General features: G+C 45.4%; 1 protein-coding gene across 2 annotated transcripts in view; it reads right to left on the reverse strand.

The window, feature by feature from the left end:
* Window positions 1-20,632, reverse strand: part of Octalpha2R (alpha2-adrenergic-like octopamine receptor) — a 707,334-nt gene that overhangs the window by 521,698 nt on the left and 165,004 nt on the right. For both annotated transcript variants that reach the window (XM_075887215.1, XM_075887216.1), the window contains exon 2: window positions 14,575-14,629. The gene's annotated coding sequence lies outside the window, so the exon portion shown is untranslated. The remainder of the gene's footprint in view (window positions 1-14,574; window positions 14,630-20,632) is intronic.

A 20,632-nucleotide genomic window follows, 5' to 3' on the forward strand; every position in this document is an offset into this window, starting at 1 on the left:
AACCGCAAGCTGATACAAAACGGGACAGAAAACACAAACCACGCACGTTTTTAAAGTGCACGCTAGCCGCTATAACGACAGCTGAAGCATCGCGATATGAACCCGCCGACGCGGGAAAACGCGTGGCTGGAAATGCGCAATTTAATTATTATTTTTTGTTCAAGCCATTCAGAGAAGCCACTGAATGCTCGCGGAATGCTTACTCGCTCACTGTTTCGTACGCTGCAAACGAGAAGTGGAGAAGGCAGGGAGGGGGGTGGGGTGAGGACGCGAACGTTTGCAGCGCCATCTGAGGAAACAGAAGATGTGGAAAACAATGGGAAAGCGGGCGCTCGCCTCAAAGAAGGAAAACTCTAATGAAAAGAACAAAACCGGCAAATGGTGCATCCTCCCGTCTGATTCTGCATCACACGCCATAACGCACTCCCCCCCCCCTTTCCCTTTCTTTTACTTTTTCCCCTAGCTCCCGAAAACAAACAGAACGCGCTGCGTTTTCAAATGAGCAACCATTAGCAGAGCTCGGCTGCGTGTCGATGAGCGAGAGGTGAACTTTGTTTTTTTTTTATTTTGTAAAGCATTTGCTGCCTCACAGATAAGAGGTTCCTGCGCGTGAGTGTTTTGTCAGAAATAGGGGGACAAAAAAAAAATGAGGACAAGGAAGCGGTGCGAATAACAGCGCTCGAGCTAAAACAACCAGAACGTGGCGTAGCACGTTTTGCGAGCTGAACCGACGCTACAATGCGCACGCGAGCTTTCACGAGCAACGGGAGAACATTGCCTAGCCACGAGGCGTTACGGCGATGATTAGATAAAGCAAGCGGGCGAAGACTCCGAGATACTCGCCACTCGTTAGCGAGAAGAGAGAAAAATAAAGCCCATTGTCTCGGGTACTCTGAGCAACAACGATGAATACAAAAACAGAGACGTGATAGCATAAAAAATAGTCGAGCGAGGAACTGAGATTAGTGTCCGCCATGAGCGGTTAGCTCGCGCGGGTTTACGCGAGTTGTGCACTTAGTCCTTAGCGTAACGAAGAGTTATACGGAGCAACCATAATGGGCATAACCCAGGCGAGTTATGACGTATGACCCGCCGCACCTGAGCACACGCAAAGGGTAATGACGTTTAGGGAATACGGAACTAAAAGGGCAAGCGACATACCAGGGGAAAGCTAGGTTGTTCCGGGAACGAGAGAGTGCGCAGAAATAATAAGGGGAGGTAAGCCGAGAGTTATAGCACCCTTTCTTTTTTTTCTACAGTAGTGGAACTTGTTTTCAGACGAGGCACACGAAAAAAGCCCTAACGAGAACTCCGAAAAATGCGTGTTTAAAAGCACTTTTATTTCTTTATCTCGTTGCCCCAGCGCAGCTGGATGCAACCCATACGCATTGTGAACTTCACGCTCGCTGGAGATAAGCTCTCCGCCTTTCTTTTTTGCTGCGATTGTTCCCACTGGAATAACTCCAAAACAGTTCTGTTTGAAAGCGCAAAAGGAATCAGCAGAAAGTAAAGGGAAGAATATTTGTCCCTTCTACACCCTCTGCCCTCTACAGTTCCTGAATTCTATAGGACAGGACGCGTGCACGCTGCTGCGATGCAATACAGATATGTGCACAGCGAAGGAATGAAAAAGTTTCAAAGAATAGCATCAGCCATTGCGCTCCGTGAATGTAGAGGACCTGCAAAGTAGCACAAAACGAGGTGACACACATGGGTGACACACAACTGATATGTGGGGTTTAACGTTCCAAAGCCACCAATATGATGATGAGAGACGCCGTAGTGGATGGAGGCTCTGTGAATTTCGTCCACCTGGGGTTTTTTAACGTGCACCCCAATTTGAGCACAGGGTGCTGCAGCAATTTCACCTCCACCGAAAATGCAGCCGCCGCCGCCGGGACTCGATCCCGCAACCTGCGGGTCAGCAGCCGAGTACGATAGCCACCAGACCACCGCGGCGGGGCAGGTGACACACAATTTCGATGGAAGGTATGGAACGACGCAGAATCTCGATTGAATGTAAAGAAAGTCTGTTTTGAACGGAGCTTATGAATTTAAAGTTTTCAATTTGTGCAACACGCATCTTTCAACATTGTGGGTGTTTAAGGCAGATATTCCGCTTAGAGGTGCTCTGAAATGTTCGGTAAGTATGCGCGCCACTGAACGCGGATATGCGCCAAGCAGCTCCCGGTGTAGCGAGGAGACGAGAAAGAAGTGATGGCGAGGAGGACTGATATAATGGTGAGAAGGAAAGAAAGAATGAGTTGTAGATTCTGAAGTTACGTATATCATAGAATGGGTGGGAATATGAAGTGAGCTTAAGGAAGAGCGTAAGGAAAAGGGGCGAGGCATAGCATAGGTATGTCGATTTTGAGGCTCGTATTAAGCATGCTCGACACAGATGGCGTGGCTTTAATAACCCTTGATTTAGCTAAGGCTTGTGACAGTGCTGAACAAGTTTTTTTTTTCAGTAATGCCCTCAAATACTTCAATTTCCCGCAGTATATTACAAATTGGTTGCATGAGTATTTAAACGATAGAACGTTTTCTTTTTTTGTTTTTTTTTTGCTCCCAAAGAGGTGTTTCTACGTTTAAGTACAGTCAAACGATAGGTGTTTGTTATTGTTCTGTTTTCTCACTCGTTTGTTTACCCTTTCGTTAAGTTCAATTTTACTGTGTGATAACGTACAAGAGTATATATATTGCCACGAGGAATTGTTAAGGCGCAGTACAACGCAGACGTTGTTAAAAGAGGAACGCTGACGGCATCGCTACGACTCATGAAGCCCGCCGGAAGGCACGAGCCGGCCCAGCCTGTGCACGAGCTGCTACCGAGCAGCGGAAAAGAAGAGAAGAAGAGGACGACGAGCGTTCGCTGCTTTCTCCCAGCTACTGTGTAGTTCTTTTGGCTTTGGGCACAAGTTCGCCCTTATTAAACCTTGTAAATAGGACGTCCCGGTTGTGAGGTTGTTATATCCGTTACATTTTCTGGTGGAGGAGCCTGGGTACATGATTCCGAGCCCCACGCAAGAGCGAAGTCCAAGCACTGACCAGCCGCAACCAGTGGAGCTTACACCGGTGCACCAACGAGTCAGCCGCCGTATCCGAGGAGAGTTGCCAGAATTTGGGCCACTCCCTTCTGTATCAAGGGCATCGGTGACGGAGACAAGCGCCGCCACCACCATGACGAGCCAAGTTACGCCGGCACAACTCATCGTAAGCCAACCGGTCATCCCAAAGGTGTTTCATGGTGACCCATACGAGGACGCCGAAGACTGGTTAGAGCATTTCGAGAGAGTGGGAAATCTAAATCAGTGGAACGAGGAAGGCAAGCTGCGTAACGTCTACATTGCGTTGGAAGACTCTGCACGAGTGTGGTACGAAAACCACGAGGCATCTCTGACGTCGTGGCAAGAGTTTCGGCGGCAGCTACTGAGTACGTTCGCCAACAGTGATCGCCGGGAAAAGGCGGAAGCAGCTCTCCGCACACGGATTCAACGAACGAACGAAACTGTCGCGATGTACATCGAAGACATGTCCCGCCTTTTCAAGCGAGCTGATCCTGGCATGACGGAAGACAAGAAAGTGCGCCACCTCATGCACGGGGTAAAGCAAGAATTGTTCGCGGGACTCATCCGCAATCCGCCCCGTACTGTTGCTGAGTTTCGGTCGGAAGCAACAACCATCGAAACGACGCTTCAGCAGAGAGCCCGACAGTACAACCGCGACGTAGCCGGTGCATCCGCAGGAGTCTACTCAGCAGGCGTCGTGGATAATCTTGACACATTGCGCGAGCTCGTCCGGTCTGTTGTCAGGGAAGAATTAAGGAAACTGCAGTCACCTGATGTCACCCCCGAGCTGTCTCTTGCTGAAGTTGTCCGAGACGAAATTCGACAGGCCATGCGGGAGCCGCGGAGTGATGTGCCGGCGACACGACGGGCGGTAACGTACTCCGAGGTGCTCAGGCGACCTACTCTGCACTGTTCGCCGATCGAGACACCAAGTACTTATGTACAGACAATGCGCAGCCCGCCTGAAATCGTAGAGGCAACACGCACTCCACCTCGTGCGAGAGAGATGATGCCACGGAAGAGCGATGTGTGGCGAGATGCCACACGTAGGCCCTTGTGTTTCCACTGTGGAGAGGCTGGCCACCTGTACCGATTCTGCCGATATCGTCAAGCTGGTCTTAGGGGATTCGCCATCAATGCACCGTGTCCGCGAAACGGCGAAAGACCTTCCGAGATTGAAGAATACCTATGCTCACGTCGGGAATTTGACCCGCCTCGTCGTCATCAACCACGCTCACCATCCCCTATGCGCTACCGCTCGTCTAGCCCACGTCCCTTCCCAAGCACGTCTAGGCAGCGTTCGCCTAGCCCAAATCCGGGAAACTGAAGAGGGCGACCTGTGGAGGCGAGGCCGCTGGCGACTTGGGATATGAAGATCCTCCACTGCGGTACGAGCCTGATAACGACGACTGTTTCCAGGTAAAGGAGTGCAGTACAGAGAAAATTACTTCAGACTTGCCGTTGGTGATTGACGGACTAGAGCTCAATGCTTTGATCGATACTGGTGCGGATTATTCTGTGATAAGTTACGAATTAGCGAAGCGACTCAAGAAAGTTCTGACCGAATGGGGTGGACCTCAAGTACGTACTGCAGGTGGTCACCTCATAACCCCTTCCGGCCGATGTACCGCAAGGGTCATGATACGGGGCTTCACTTACGTCGGTGACTTTGTCGTCCTGCCTGTGTGCTCGAGGGAAGTGATACTGGGAATGGATTTCCTACAAGCTAATGGTGCGATTATCAATTTACAGAGGTCGAGCGTGTCCTTTTCGACGGAGCAAGCTTTAAAGGTAGCACGATCAGATGAACGATGTACCACTCCACTGCGCGTCGTCGACGATGATGTGACTGTACCGCCACGGAGCAGTATAATGGTTCTCGTGCATAATGATGCATTCAGCGACTACGAGGGTGTGGCGGAGAGCAACGTGGATGTTTTCTTGAAAAGAGGCGTTTGTGTGGCACGAGGGATTATCCAGCTGCGAAACGGGTGCACAGACATCCTCTTGACGAATTTCGGTAACGAATTCCAGCACATCGCAAAAGGGACGGCAATAGCGTTTCTTCATGAGTTCTGTGAAGTGACAGAAATATGCAGTCTTGAAACGACGTCACCGAATGTGAAACTTCCATCTGATGCCTGCGACACAATATACGTAAATCCTAATCTTTCAGAGATTCAACGTCAACAGCTATACGACCTCGTGCGGGAATTTGGCAGCTGTTTCTCCAACAGTTCAAAGGTACGGCGCACGAGCATTACAAAACACAGGATCATAACGGACGAGACAACCAGGCCGGTATGCCAGCACCCGTATCGTGTTTCCCCTAAGGAAAGGGAAGTCATCAAGAAGCAGGTACGAGAAATGCTTGAAGATGATGTTATCCAGCCTTCTAACAGCCCGTGGTCATCTCCCGTGGTGCTTGTCAAGAAGAAGGATAACACGCTACGGTTTTGTGTCGACTACAGGAAACTGAATGCTGTGACTAAACGGGATGTATATCCCCTTCCACGCATCGACGACACGTTAGATCGACTTCGGTGTGCCAAGTTCTTCTCATCACTAGATCTGAAAAGTGGATACTGGCAGATCGAGGTTGATGAACGTGATCGCGAAAAGACTGCTTTTGTTACCCCGGACGGACTTTACGAATTTAAGGCTCTCCCGTTTGGTCTCTGTTGTGCGCCGGCAACGTTCCAACGCATGATGGACACTGTGCTTTCCGGATTGAAGTGGCAGTGTTGCCTAGTGTACCTAGACGACGTGGTCATCTTCGCGGCTACATTTGAGGAGCACATCAAGCGCCTTCGGTCAGTGTTAGAGGCAATCCGTTCGGCAGATTTGACAATCAAGCCAGAGAAGTGCCGATTAGCTTTCGAAGAGCTTCGTTTTCTTGGGCATGTCGTCAGCGCCCAAGGTGTTCGCCCTGATCCTGATAAGACGGCCGCCGTCGCAAGGTTTCCGGTGCCAACAGACAAAAAGTCAGTACGGAGATTTCTAGGTCTATGTGCGTACTATAGACGATTTGTGAGAAATTTTTCAAAGATCGCAGAACCCTTAACGAGACTTACGAGAGAAGATGTGCCTTTCCAGTGGCAAAACGAGCAACAAAGCGCCTTCAACGAATTGAGAAAGAGGTTAGAAAACCCCCCGATTCTTTCTCACTTTGATGAGACAGCCGACACGGAAATACACACAGATGCCAGTAACATCGGCCTTGGATGCGTTCTAATACAGTGGCAGAAAGGTGAAGAAAAAGTGATAGCTTATGCCAGTCGGACTCTAACAAAAGCAGAGACAAACTATTCGGCCACGGAAAAAGAATGCCTTGCCGTCGTCTGGGCCATCAGTAAATTTCGGCCGTACCTATATGGTAGACCATTCAAGGCAGTCAGCGATCACCATGCGCTTTGCTGGCTGGCGAACATAAAGGAACCATCTGGACGACTAGCAAGGTGGAGCCTCAGACTGCAAGAATACGATATAACAGTGGTATACCGATCTGGCAAAAAACATACCGATGCCGACTGTTTGTCACGGGCTCCTACAGACACACCACTATCAGAAGAAGACGACTTTCCGTTCGTAGGAATTGTCGAGACCACTCAAATAGCCGAACTCCAACGTACAGACAAAGAATTACTCCCGCTTATCGAACACCTGCAAGGAATTGACGTACAAGTACCCCGTATATTTTCTCGAAGCCTCGCATTGTTCTGCCTCCGAGGAAACGTTCTCTACAAGAGAAACTTCAAGCCCAACCGCGAAAAGTTCCTGCTTGTCGTTCCAGCAACTATGCGACAAGAAATACTTCGAGCGTGTCACGATCAGCCCACATCTGGACATTTGGGTGTGACGCGAACGCTTGCAAGGATCAGTCTCCATTATTATTGGCCCAAGCTACTAGCTTCAGTGCAACACTACGTCAAAACATGCCGCGAGTGCCAAAGACGAAAAACACCACGTTCTAAACCAGCGGGCCTTCTACAACCTATAGATCCACCGAAAGCGCCTTTCCGCCAAGTTGGAATGGACCTCCTTGGACCCTTCCCGACATCTTTACTCGGCAAGAAATGGATCGTTGTGGCCACTGATTATTTAACTAGATACGCCGAAACAGACTCTTTGGAACGAGGAACGGCAGCAGAAGTGGCCCAATTCTTCGTACACAAAATAGTCCTGCGACATGGCGCTCCAACGGTTGTAATCACCGATCGCGGAACGGCTTTCACGGCGCAACTTTTGAAGTGCCTGCTCAACATGACTCACACTGTTCATAGGAAAACCACTGCATATCATCCTCAATGCAATGGCCTGACCGAACGCCTTAACAGAACTTTAGCGGACATGATATCCATGTATGTGGATGTCGAGCACAAAAAGTGGGACGAAATTTTACCATACGTCACTTTCGCCTACAATACGGCTGTGCAAGAGACCACCAAAATCACCCCATTTGAACTAGTTTACGGTCGTGCTGTTACCACAACACTGGATGCTATGTTACCAATAGACCAAGATGACTACCCCCCCGATCTTGACGACTTTCTACAAAGAGCGGAAGAAGCCCGCCAGTTAGCAAGATACCGAATACGCCACCAACACCGCATCGATGCCGACCGCTACAACCGAGGAAGACTTGACACGCGATATGACGTTGGCGACAAAGTGTGGATATGGACTCCAGTACGACGACGAGGCCTCTCCGAAAAACTCATTTCCCGGTATTTTGGCCCCTACGAGATCGTACAGCGACACAATGACCTCGTCTACGAAGTCAAGCCTGCAGGCCACCTGCATTCGAGGCGACGCAATCCCACGGAGCGTGTACACATTGTACGGATGAAACCGTACTACGACCGATTCCAAACCTAGCCACCCCAATACCTTGACGTACTGCAACCTCATTTTTACAAACTTGCACACACAAAAAAAAAAACAGCCTCATCGCAAGCATCGGGGCGATGCCGCTTGAGAGGGGGGATAATGCCACGAGGAATTGTTAAGGCGCAGTACAACGCAGACGTTGTTAAAAGAGGAACGCTGACGGCATCGCTACGACTCATGAAGCCCGCCGGAAGGCACGAGCCGGCCCAGCCTGTGCACGAGCTGCTACCGAGCAGCGGAAAAGAAGAGAAGAAGAGGACGACGAGCGTTCGCTGCTTTCTCCCAGCTACTGTGTAGTTCTTTTGGCTTTGGGCACAAGTTCGCCCTTATTAAACCTTGTAAATAGGACGTCCCGGTTGTGAGGTTGTTATATCCGTTACAATATGCATAAGATATTGTGTTTTTCACGTTGGACTGTGATACAGGCTTACTGCATTAAACTTTACAGTCATATTTAGCAACGTCGAAAACCTGGTTTTATGATGTTCATATGAAAATAAACGTTACTAAAAGTTTCATACTGGTATTTACTTTGGAGAGGACAGTTGGTATTTTTGGTCAACACCAGGAAAAATAATTCCTCAAGTTGACTGTAATAAATATCTGGGTGTACTGTGTAATGAAATCTGAACTGGCGTAACCATATTAAACATTATAAAATTAGACATACACGCGTGGTTGGGATAATAGGCAGACTTGGCCAGCCCCTTTTCAGCCTATGCACAGATACACTGATCATGATTTACCGCATGTATGTTTGCCCAATTCTTGAATTTGGTTGCGTTCTATTCTCTGGTGGACCACCATACAAGATAAACTACTTGATTCTACAGAGCGGGAAGGTCGCCGCAGTTGTTTAGGCGTGCCAAAGTTTACAACAACGTTTTATATCAAGAATCTTGGATACCCACTCTCCTTCATAAACATTTTTAAGTACACTTTGAGGAGGGAGAAGTTTGCATTTTGTGCTGAATGCAGTGTTTTTTTTGTTTTTTCCCAATGAGTATTGGTTCAGAGTCTATAAAGCTCAAATAATGTTTTCTCAAAACCTACTGGATGCTTTAAATGTTAATATATTGGAAATCATTCCATCAGACAAACCCATCGGCATTGTGCAAATAGAACACGATGATATCTTTCCAACGATTGTTAGATATTTGCCCTCTAAGTATTTCATCAGCTTATTAGAAGAATACCTGCCTCAATTAGTAATGAATACTCTAATTGCAACGAATTCATCTATGAGTGATGAAGCAGGTGTGGGTATTTTTTCTCACTGATTATCCTGCTCATCTTCATTACACCTCCCAGATTATACACCTATATTTGAAGCGGTATTAACGGCTAGCATTCTGGCGTTTCGGAAACTTCCTGCAACTGATTCGACAGCTGTGATAATGACTGATTTGTTATCCATGGGCTAGTTCCTCTCATCATCGTTCCTCTCGTCGAGTGCGCTTGATATGGGCGCCTAGCCATAGTTTATTTTTAAATAAAAGGGCTGACTCACTCGCGTGAACATATCTTGCTGGTCCGGTTGTTCGAATCAGGTCTCTTACAGATTATGTTACAGCAGCGAGTTTGAAAAATTTTTCTCTTCCTGAGAACTTATCAGAGATTGTTCATTTCTTTCTTTCTGTACATGAACAGAAGATTGAGCGTAGGCAAAAGGTGTAGAAGCCTGACAAAGGGCGTTTTCTCCAAATGCAGTGAGATACGCAAGCCATCATAAACAGTTACCAAGATACAATTGATATGAATGATAAAGGAGATAAAAAAGGTACACGTGCAAAATATTGTAACGCGTACAGCAACAATACAGCACTTTTATTCATAAACGTATATATTCACAAGAATTCTCGTGTTCAACGTATTAATGCAAACACAGAGATGCTTGAAAAAAAACAATAAACATGTTTAAGAAATAGTGTACACGGCGTGATATTTGCAATAATAAAACATAAAACCCATCACAAGCAAACAGAGGCTGAACCTCAAGGATATTCAACGTTGTTCTGTGTTGGTGCCTTCTTGATCTTTTGCTTGAAAATAGTGCTACTTGTATCTAGAACACAGTCCACTTTGTTTACAATGGTGGGTGTCTAAAAAGATTAGTGCTGCCGTCCGCAAATCGTTCAAATTCTTGGAGTCCTTCTAGCTATACTGAATCCAGAATTCTTAAGCTTGCGCTTCGCATGGAATAATCAATGCTGTTTCACGCGTAAATACAAATTACCCACAACTAAACTACGATTCTGTATACAACCGCTTAATTTCCACTTAAACAGGTCTGGTCTGGTGCCATATTGCCTTCGTGCTTTAGCTGTAACGAACGTGAAAATATTGACTATTTTCTATTGACATGGCACCGTTTAGAAAAATGCTTTGAAATTTTATTGAAGGAGTTAAGAATTTCTCTTAGTGCTTCGAATATTCAGGCTTTTAGAGCTTCTTGGAATTCAGCGACAGGAACGTCTGCGGGGCCCTCTGCTTATTCCTGTGTGTCAAAAGGAGATTACCTTGTCAAATCATTGATCAGCTCTCTTTCCAAATAAGGCTTATGTTTTGGGTTTAATTATTGCACAGTAATAATTAAACCTACTAAATCTTCATGTAATATGAGTGATTCTAAAATATTCAAAGATTCAGTAGTTCTTACTTCTTTTTTATTTTTCTTTGTCAGATTTAGTTATAAACAAACAACGTAATTATTTTTACTTTTACCCAGCACAGACCTAATTTTCCCCTTCCATCAACCACCGGCTTCTTGGCCCATGCCCTTTAGTGGGTAAGAGCCACAACAAAAGGCCGAGCAAGCAAGGAAACAAGAAAGCCATGTGCAGTGAAGCAATGGGTTGTACAAGGGGAACTCTCCCCTCTCCACTGTTTTCTCAGGCTGCGCACCCATGGTGCTTCGCTTTCTCCAATTTTCGCAGGGACATGCACCGTTTTGCCTTGCTTGCCGCGTGCTCATTTCATTCAGCATGATCTTCAAGAGAATTAAGGTTCAGTGGTGGGGCTGTAGCCCGATTCGTGTGACACATAGCATGGTGTTTGCGGCCCGTGGGTTCTCGTGCACCCTACCAGTAACGACGTGCGGCGTCTGCCCAATCTTTACGGCCCACAGCGGTGGAAGGGATGTCCTGTGCACAGGATTACTGTTCGCGGAGTGACGACTGCCCTAGTTACGTATGGATTCATTGAAAAAAAGGAGAGGGAGAGAGTGACGTGGTCTTGTTTTCCTTGCAAGATCACACGACATTCGCATATACAAGTGTGTAGGTGCACGCCATTTTCGCGCTGTACGGATGCATCACCTATAATGAATGAGCGTAGCGCTTTCCCTTCTTTTCGCACAAGATAGAATTTTACAACAAAAGCTGTTACGAGATCACAACTAGTGTCACGGGCAATTGTCCACCGCCACCGCCGCCCCCTGTGTCCGTAACCACATCGCATTGAATTAGAAAAAAAAAAACTTAGCACAATGACACAGTGGGGCTCCAACACGGGTCCACTGGGTGCCAGTCCAGGATTTTACCACTGAGCCACGACGGTGTTTGGGACTTGTTGGCAAAGTTGCCTTAGGCAGGCTTCATTTCGGGAAAGCAATCACGTTAATACGACCTATAAAGCGTTTTAGAACAGCGAAAGCACGACCTGTCGTCGCACAATGCAAATATCGTAACTAGTGGGTCATCCAATGCTCCAACAGATTACAAAAGCTGTTCTTGTTGAGCTATATTAACTGTGGCGCATACCCACTTCAGGCATAATTCTTCATCGGCGTCCGCGGCTGCATGAAAAATTGGCACGAAGTTCCTTGCAAGTGTTTAGCGGACACCACGCTTCTCAGAAAAATGACGAAAAATAGCATAGCGAATACCTACCTACTATACCCTAAAATTTTTATTATTAATGCCATAGTGGGTGTCAAGCAAGTGTGCTTGCAGCAGTTACCCAATGATTGTTTGGAATAAGTTCTGAAAGGTGGCTCTTCTAGCTTTCGCTGTGACTGTGCTGCGTCTTCCGCGCAGGCGTGGCATTTTTTTTGTTGACTTATTTATTTTATTTTTTTATATTGCTTTCATTCTTTAATTATGCTGTGTTGGTTTAACTCGAGCTCAAAACATGCGGCATCTGCAAAGAAGAAGAAGAAGAAGAAGAAGAAGAAGAAGAAGAAGAAGAAGAAGAAGAAGAAGAAGAAGAAGAAGAAGAAGAAGAAGAAGAAGAAGAAGAAGAAGAAGAAGAAGAAGAAGAAGAAGAAGAAGAAGAAGAAGAAGAAGAAGAAGAAGAAGAAGAAGAAGAAGAAGAAGTAGTTCGTGTTTGTGCGTGCAGTGGAAAGAAAGCAAGCAAGAAACAAAGAACAAAAGAAAAAGAGAAAACAAGAAGGAAATAAAGAAAAAAATATATGCATGAGCAAAAGAGAGGACACATACCAAATCCAGGAAGATGCCCTTGCCACGCACTCAAACTAGGCAATGCAAAGTTAACCGAAAAGGTCACAGGGAGGACAAGTCGCGGGTTCGGCAAATAACACCATGCAACCGACCGAAAGAAGCGCTCCAGATTTGTGGAGGGCAGGCGATGAACATATACTGCTGTGTACCGACGCGAATATCCAGTTTCGCAGAGAACGATGAAACAGATATTTCACAGACAAAAAACCTATGTGAGAGTCGTATAACAATGAATGCCTTCGGAGGTATACAGAAAGACCTCGACATGCAGGTCACAAAATGAATACATAAGGAGGACTCGTACATACGCTCCGAACAACGAGTGTGCTGAAAAAAAGATTTTGGAGGAATATGTGTTTGCTCGAGCGGCAAGTGCACGACGGACCCGGTGAGGCTTGTTTAACGCAACCTGCAAAAAAAGCACCTATACCTTTTCTTTGACGCGTGCTTCTATCATGCAGTTCTGTTGTTTGCGATTCCTCCAACGTCAGTTTCAAAAAAAAAGTTATTTACTTTTTAACTGTCTCGCTTTCGTGTGCGAGCAAACGGGGACAATCGACCTCTCCCTCTGGATGCCTCAGAAGTTGGCCTGTGTATGCTCTTCGCCTCTTGTTTTCGACCTTCGAGTTTTCTCGGCTGGTGTTGTTCGTCTTCGCAAGTTTGCCGAGTACTTTTCTGGTTCACGCGTGTTGCGTCTGACGCGACGTCTTCTTTTTCTGGAAATGCCAGTCTTCCATCGTATCTTTTTTTTTTCAGACCTGTAAGCAAAGCTTGACGATTGCTGCTTGGAGAAATTTCGTGGTGCGACTTCCTCCACCTCTCACGCTTCACGTTTAGAGGAACACTTTCATTTCTACTCCACCTCTTCTTTCTTTTTCACTGCTTTATAGCGTTTCTTCCGGAGTTCCTCGACCCAGTGAAGAAGAGAAACAAGTTCACCCTTGACATTTTTCTTTCTTGGGCGACATTGACAAATGCGGCGGCCACCGCAGTCCGTCTCTCCGCCCCATCACTACTGTAGATTTTCTCCTCATAAATAAATCCTAGGGCTTGTTGTCCGACGCGTGTCTTCGAAGCTCTCTGCACTTTTAGTTTATTCGTTTGCAGTATATCAATTGATAAAGCTAGTTCAACAGCTTCATCTCTGTTCAAGCACTCTTTTCGCTTTCACGTTGTTCATTCTGTCTGTCGCTTTCTCAACCATCAAGGCACCTGGTATGGCGAAACGACAACAAGCTCTGGGAGTGAGTGCCCTGACCCTGGGGAAGTGTACATACGAAAGACGCGCCAGAAATCTCGACTGGAGTTCGAGACAATAATAAAACAAGCTTAAATAGATAGTTGTTTCTTTAAGGCAGTACGCCGTCTGTGTTTTTATCACGTTTCTTGACATTTTATTTTCTTCACGCACTTGCGGCGTGAGCTAACATTCGAAAAACGTGCATTGTAATGGACTGCAGAATAGGAATTCTTGGAGATCAAAAAATGTAAATTCACGGGATACCATCCTATGCTAATGGAGTACACACGTGTGTATTAGAATTTTTTAAACAATTAAGCGTTTTCTTCAAATTTTTATGTGCAAAGCAGTTTGAAAAAGAACGGCGAATGAGCGCAATTCGGGATGATATGGAACCTGACTTGATCGATGGTTGGTCTATCACATGAATTATGGGTTGAATGTGTGATGCAGGTGACAAACAGTCACAATGCGATTTCGCAGATTGGGTGCATTTCGTAGAAGTTTTCTAGACTTGTGCAGAGCGCACTACGGCAAGCGTGGCAACTATTGAAAACCGCATATCGAACCGGTTCGTTGGTCACTTCTCCAGGCCGTGTAGAAAAACGCTGGTTTTGGCGAAATGCGGTTCGGCATTGAAGCATGTGTGTTTAAAAGGCTTGCGCAAGACGCAGAGAAACATGACCACGTTGAGCACAAGAAATGAATACACTGAGATATTAAAGTGACAGAAAAAAGAGACGTGGCGGACGCAAACACTCATTGCGTAGAGTGGCATAGCATGAAAGTTCTGGAATGGGTGCAAGAATATGCAGGAGTAATTCAAAAAGAAACCTGTATTGGAATTATTACTGCAGCAGACTATTCCTTGTTCTAATTAAACAAGAAAGAGTGATCGAAAGCATAAACTTACTCTGTATGAAGGAGGAAGAGCAGTCAACGTTGTCCTTCGTCCAGGCCTCGGGAGCCTGCAGGCGAGAAACAAAGAAAATGTAGCACAGCTGCCAATATCTCTTGAAGATTTCTTTTAAATAACAAAAAGTTTACGCAGTATTACCGAATTGACGGGTTGATACTATTCGACGCTTTAAGTATTTTGAAGGCGACAGCAATTATATAGACACTCTGGGCTGCTTTTGGCCGGCCGCGTCACTACTCGTTGGCTCGTTTCTTCTCCGCACCGCACTTGAACCAAAGTGACGGTCCCATACTTGACCTACCACACTGGCAAGCTTGGTGCTTTTAGGTTGTATATACGAGAGACTATTGATCAGCTGTCAGCTCGTAATAAGTTCACGTGCTAAGTGACGCCAAACAAGCTCAAAAGAGTGTACTACGCTCGCCACCATGGCTACTGGTGGCGCCGAGTGTCACACCCAAGTCTAAGTACATATATATATATATATATATATATATATATATATATATATATATATATATATATATATATATATATATATATATATATATATATATATATATATATATATATATATATAATTCACAAAATAAAAAAAAGAAAATATTTTTCGACGAACGGAATTGAACGGATGACCTCTCGCACTCGTGTACATTGCCCTACGTTGTATTCACCCTCCCCCCTTTATTCAGGCGCATGCGCTCATCTCGTTGTGGCAGAGATTCGTACGTCTTGGGCTTTCACCGGAGCAATTTTGTTGCAGTGACAGGGAGCGCAGAGGTCACTTCACTCGCTGCGGTCTCTCATTTTGCGTAAAGAGCGCGCTTTTCTAACACAGTGAAGTAACGACTGTGGCACTAGTTCGCACTCATCTTGTGTATACCTGTCCGTATACGCTTCGCGCGTTCTTTGAGTTTGAGCCGCGCACTGACGGTTGAGCGGTGAACGTCGTTTGCTCGCGCTTGTTCTCTGGGTGTTTTATTCGTGCGTTTTTTTGTCTTGAGCAGCGCACTGCACGTTTTGATCTAATTACCGTTCTTGCGTTGCATTACAGATTGTTGCTATCGCATTCATCGCTTCGCCCTTGCTACGAAACTATTACGTTTTTAGTGTAACTGAGGGATAAATAAACAATGCACACAGATGGTAACGTTTCATCTTGCTGATGAAACCGAATTCTTTCATAGCTTTTTGACAGTACTGTCAATCAATATCGGTTGAAATGGCTTCACATAAATTCTGTACCGTATTCTTTGTTTTGCGGGTGCTCCCTCTAACAAAAGACGTTGCCCATTATTCTGCATTTAATACAGTTCCCCAAATCATCTAACCTCACATGTCAACAATATGTGTATAAACGGCTCCTAATTCATCGAGTTGCTTCCCTGATCGAGCTTCAATCGAACATGTTCGAGAGTTACACAATTCATTTTATTTTTATATCCTTTCATTGAACATTTATATATTTCATTACATTTCATTATATTTTATATTGTATATTTGTTACCGTGCAAAGTAATCTGCTAAGGTGGTCAAAATGTGCAGACAGAGGTAATGAGTGTGAAGTGATTCAAAAGGCCGTTCCAGTCTGCTGCTGCACAAAAAATGAAAGAAGACGAGAAGGTGATGGCACGGGCAGCAGGCCCAAAACTTGTTTCGGGTGATAGGTGCAACTGGAGGAACGTGTCGGGGGGATAATGTGTGGTGGCTTGCTGTGAGAGTTGTAAAAAAACAAAAAAAAAAACTTGTGAAAAAGATAAATGCTGGCAGTATGGTGACGAGATGCGACTAATGATAATCTGAATTCAGCTTTCAGTACCGATATGCTAACGTCCCATGAGTACTTAGAATGAATACAACATGCAGCTTATTCTTGAAGCTATTCGAGTTGATCCTTCTGATACAGTTGATGAAGGTTCCAAATATTTTATTCTATGCGTAATATACTTCTCAAGAGAGACTGATAGGCGAGTAGTTTGCAATTCAGAGAAGGTCTGGACCACCTACGGTTTTCACCCATTATGGTTCTCTTAAATCCGATGGCGTGAATTCGCAAAAAAGGGCAACGAAAGCACTAAACAAAAAATACTAAATATAGTTACACTGCACGCAAATAGAATGATTGATTGATTGATATGTGGGGTTTAACGTCCCAAAACCATCATATGATTATGAGAGACGCCGTAGTGGAGGGCTCCGGAAATTTCGACCACCTTTGGTTCTTCAACGTGCACCCAAATCTGAGCACACGGGCCTACAACACTTGCGCCTCCATCGGAAATGCAGCCGCCGCAGTTGGGATTTGATCCCGCGACCTGCGGTTCAGCAGCCAAGTACCTTAGCCACTAGACCACCGCGGCGGGGCGCAAATAGAATGGTTGAAACCTTAGTGAAAGTCCAAGAATTAGAAATTAGCAACCATAGTATGGAGTCTGTGACTTCAGAGTAACTGCGAAGGAGGACTCCTGATATTGTGCGAAGTCGTTGCGGCTCAAACCAGTAAAATACCTTGTTATCGACCATGTGGTCGTTTTCTAGCCTTATTTTACCCGTTATAGTAAAAAAAAATTGTCACCGACAATTTATCTTCATGCTTCTGAGAGATCACATTGCAGATTGATATAAGAAATACTTTCACCCCCAGCAACATGCACTGCCTGTAGAGAAAAATGAGTCTAGCAGATACACTTGAAATGCACCGGTGGGTTAGTGCATGTTTATGCAGATACTCGTAGGAGATCTACATCGGACCTACCATCTTTCACAGGTCGCAAAACAACAATAACAAAAAGAAACTAACGAGAGTACAACGCAGTACGACGCAGCGTGTGCTACGGGTGACAAACGACTGTCACGGATCACTCGTGAAGCAAAACGCGAGTGCCGTCACCCGATGGGGAACGTGTGTTTGCCACGCTTTCTGCGTGTAAGCAACTCCCATCACAGGAGTAGGGTAAGGTTTCTTGAATAATGGAAACAAAGGTGCGGTCGTCCAGCTTCGCCCACGACTCGAGGATTCATTCCCGAAGCCGATGGCTCGTGCGAACGTGGGCAGACTGCGCTCGGGACGTCGGGTGGCCGCGCGTGTGGTGGCGTATATACAACGATGTGCCGTCGTATACGTCACGCTTAGGGGTGACAGCTTGGCGCTAAAGGGAAGGGAAAACATATGGTTCCTCTCGCTACCACCTCCGTTGAAGATCAGCGAAGCGCGCACGTGGCAAGACAAAAACGAAACGGAAGCTATATTTAAACAACGTGTGAGTTATGTGCTTGTGATTGTTTGTGACAAGCGCCGTTGTATCTCTTCCGCATAGCCACTGTCCGTTTTATTTTTGCCTTCGGAGACGTAGACAGAGACATGCGCTCCAAAGGTTTTGCGTATATCAGTGCCATAGGTTCTTTACGTCTGCAATAGAGCGTAACACGTGTTGTAGTTGGATACTATAGAGACACGTCTGTTCCTAAGTGGGTATTAGTAGCTGCCGAGGCCTATCAAAACGAGGTTCGTTACTTATGTTTTGGATTGCAGTTGTTAGTGCTAACTCTTCGGGGTGTTCGATGATACCAAGTGAAGGGGTGAAGTCATTTTTCTTAATTTGTCGTTTACGCTTTCACTTATTTTTGGTAAATGGCAACAGAATGTAAATATCAGTGCGTGACAATGGAAACCTGGCAATTGTGAATTTCTTTCTTTTAGAATAAAAGACCGAGAATTATTAGTTGAACAGCGATGCATTCTCGGAACAATACCTCCAATTTCGAAGCCAACACACAAAAAAAAACACAAACGCAATCATTATCGTCCTTGTCGGTTACTAACTAATGATGAAACAACGCTGAGCGGGAAGCGTGATGAGTGGATTTTGCATCATCACATCGCGCAGGTGGTGCTCCTCAACAATATTTTTTTGCTGAGCAAAGCCATCTAGAAACAATCAGAATTACTGCTGATATGCTTTATGGATGAGGACGAGAGTGACATATGCAAATGAAGAGTATTTTTAAGGCTTCGATCTGAAGAGCTCCGAGAGGTTAACAAAAAGCGTAATTGAAGCATATATATGCTGATAACGTTTCGTTAATTCATAGGTGACATAAAAAATGCACTCAACGTCATTTGACAGCAATACGACAGCACCGCCAATCACGGTAGCCTTTCAATTTCGTAGCTCACCATCGACTTCCCTAATATCGCCTTTCTGTGAGCTAACTTCATCTTCAAAATCCTCTCAAAGTATCAATCGTCCAAATTCGCTAGCCTAAGAAGCATTTAGGCTGTCCAGATAGGGATTATGCTGCCCGAATCGCCAGCGTGTCGTTTTATAGCGAGTACTTGCGAAATAACACGATCGGCCAATCCCACTTTGACAATCCCTTTCACACAGTCTGCGCACGTCGGATCCCATCTGCCAGTGCACCCGACATGAGCACCGACGCTCTGTTTCGTATGGATCGTTTTGGCAGATTAACCACCGACGTTCGAGGCTTAGTAAAGTAAATAATAGAGGCGCGGGGTTGACTTATTTTTCGCTTGGAACGAAACGAAAACACCCAGGCAGTGGGATGAAAAGAGTGAGATTCAAGTTTTATTGGCTTTCACTGTTGATTCTTAACATTCCCCGAGACGGGCTCTTCGGTGTTTTTTAATCTGTCGCTCGCACTTACGCCGCATCGCGCAGTCAGGGAGTGGCTGACGTCTGCGCCTTTGTTCGTCGAGCGAGCTATCTCTCGCACAGCCAGACACGGAATGCCGTTTTCATGCGGCACACTAAGTCCAGAAAATCTTTCTGTCCGGTGTCGTACGCCCCGAAATCTCTTTGAGAGAGACTTATATACGGCACCCGGGGATCTGAACAAACATTTCTGTAAACAAAAAACGGAAAAACACAAAAATTACAGTCGAGCCACTGTTCTCTCGTGCGTATACTTAGGAGAGAAATAAAAAGTTCGAGCTTTGAGATTTTATCATCAGATATTACGCAAAGCAATTGCCAACATCATCTGGACAAACAATAGTTTGTGGAGAATCATAGGCTAAAAACACTGTCGCTCTTACGAAATGGCGCTGCTATTTCGCGAACTCTCTTTTGACGCGGGAGTACGGTGATCACGAACGTTACTTCTGGTCCCCAAACTTTCATCGTAGTGAACTTGATAATTTAATAAAGTTGCTTTAAGAACTGTCAGTAAAACATGTAAACAAGTCCGCTGATTTGGACTAAACCGGTGTCCAGAAATAAGTGGCCAGAATTATTCGGCATTGCAGTGATTGATACACTTATGTTAAACTGCCGGGTAAAACTTCACGTGTGATCTATGAAACGTTCTATCAGTTACTCACATCAAAATTGATTTTTCTGACAGTTTAGCAAAATATCTGGTGTTTTACGTGCCGTAACCATCGTATGATTATGGAGAGACGCTGTTGTGGACGGCTTCGAAACTTTTGACCAAATGGTGTTCTTTTACGTGAACGGACATCGTACACTACGCAGACTTCCGCCATTTCACCTCCATGAAAATCCGACAATCGTGACCGGGACTGAACTCACGAGATTCGGTTCAGCAGCTGGCTGCCTTAATCACTGATGCACGACGGCGGATTTGCCGCCCCTTTACTTTTTCATGCCTAAAAAAACGCGATCTCAGTTTATGTCTATTCTGCGAACACTTCGCTCCGATTGCCACGCACCAAAAAAGAAGGAAAGAATAAGAAACAAAAAAGCAATCTCACGAGAAGAAGAGTGGTTGTTAAATTTTAGCTCAATTAAAAACAGCAAGCCGCGTGTGTGTATATAATTTTGCATCGCCTTTCTCACCAGGAATAAAGCAAACATGAGTCTTATGGCCAGAAAAAAAAACATCACATGCAACTCTCGTTAAAGAATGTCTTCATATTTCCCTGTCTTGGAGTTATACTCGGTAAGGTAGGGCACCATTTCAGAAACACATTTAAAAAAAATTGGGGGATATCATATTATTGAGCTACGTGTCTATTAAAGATTACTTGAATAGACACGTAGCTCAACAAGATTCGAAGCTGCCGTGG

This window comes from Rhipicephalus microplus, chromosome 2 (assembly GCF_043290135.1).
Source record: "Rhipicephalus microplus isolate Deutch F79 chromosome 2, USDA_Rmic, whole genome shotgun sequence".
Taxonomy (NCBI): Eukaryota; Metazoa; Arthropoda; class Arachnida; order Ixodida; family Ixodidae; genus Rhipicephalus; species Rhipicephalus microplus.